This window comes from Propithecus coquereli, unplaced genomic scaffold (genome assembly GCF_000956105.1).
Source record: "Propithecus coquereli isolate 6110/MARCELLA unplaced genomic scaffold, Pcoq_1.0 Scaffold46, whole genome shotgun sequence".
In the NCBI taxonomy this organism is placed as follows: Eukaryota; Metazoa; Chordata; class Mammalia; order Primates; family Indriidae; genus Propithecus; species Propithecus coquereli.
The window spans coordinates 4,223,325-4,224,685 of record NW_012150396.1 but is presented as its reverse complement, the minus strand read 5'-3'; positions in this window follow the sequence as shown (position 1 = coordinate 4,224,685).

Sequence of the window (1,361 nt, the reverse complement as noted above, 5' to 3'; positions counted from 1 at the left end):
TTTTCTTCAGAAAATGAATTTTTATGGTTTCACGCCTTACATTTAAGTCTTTAATCCATCTTGAATTAATTTTTGTATATGGCAAGAGATAGGGATCCTGGTTAATTCTTCTGCATGTGGCTATCTCATTTTCCCAGCACCATTTATTGAATAGAGCTTCCTTTCTCCAGTGTATGTTGTTGTCTGCTTTCTCAAAGATCAGTTGGTTGTAGATAGATGGCTTTATTTCTGTTCCATTGGTCTATGTCTTTGCTTTTATACCAATACCATGCTATTTTGGTTACTATAGCCTTGTAGTATAATTTGAAGTCAGATAATGCAATGCCTACAGATTTGTTCTTTTTACTTAAGATTGCTTTGCCTATTTGGGCTCTTTTTTGGTTCCAAATAAAAGGTTAGGATTATTTTTTCTAGATCTGTGAAATATGATGCTGGTATTTTGATGGGAATTGCATTGAATCTGTAAATCACTTTGGATAGTATGGACATTTTAACTATGTTGATTCTACCAATCCATCAGCAGGGGATGTTTTTCCATTTGTGTCATCTGTGATTTTTCATCAGTGTTTTGTAGTTCTCCTTGTAGAGGTCTTCAACGTCCTTTGTTATGTATATTCCTAGGTTTTTTTTTTTTTAAACCTATTGAGAATGTTATTGAGTCCTTGATTTGACTCTCCTGTCATTAGTATACAGAAATGCTACTGATTTGTGTGCACTGATTTTGTAACCTGAGGCTTTGCTGAACTTATCAATTCCAGTGGAGTCCTCAAGGTTTTCTAGATATGATATCATCAACAAACATTTTGACCTCTTTCCCAGTCTGGATGCCCTTTATTTCCTTCTCTTGCCTGATTGCTGATGTTGGCTGTGGGTTTGTTGTATATGGCTTTTATAATTTTGAGGTATGTTGCTTCTAAGCCTAGTTTGTTGAGAGTTTTTATTATGAAAGGGTACTGGATTTTGTTGAATGCTTTTTCTGCATCTATTGAGATGAACATGTGGTTTTTGTTTATGTGATGAATCATGTTTATTGATTTGCATATGTTAAACCATCCTTGCATCCCTCGGATGAAATTCACTTGATAGTGGATTATCTTTTTGATGTGCTGTTGAATTCAGTTTGCTATTATTTTGTTGAGGATTTTTGCATCAATGTTCATAAAGGATAGTGGTCTGGTTTTCTTTTTTGTTGTGTCCTTTCCTGGCTTTGGTATCAGGGTGATACTGGCTTTGTAGAATGAATTAGGGAGGATTCCCTTCTTCTTGATGTTATGGAATAGTGGAGAATATGGACTACGTACCAGTTCTTTGTAGGTCTGGTAGAATTCAGCTGTGAATCCGTCTGGTCCAGTGCTTTTTTT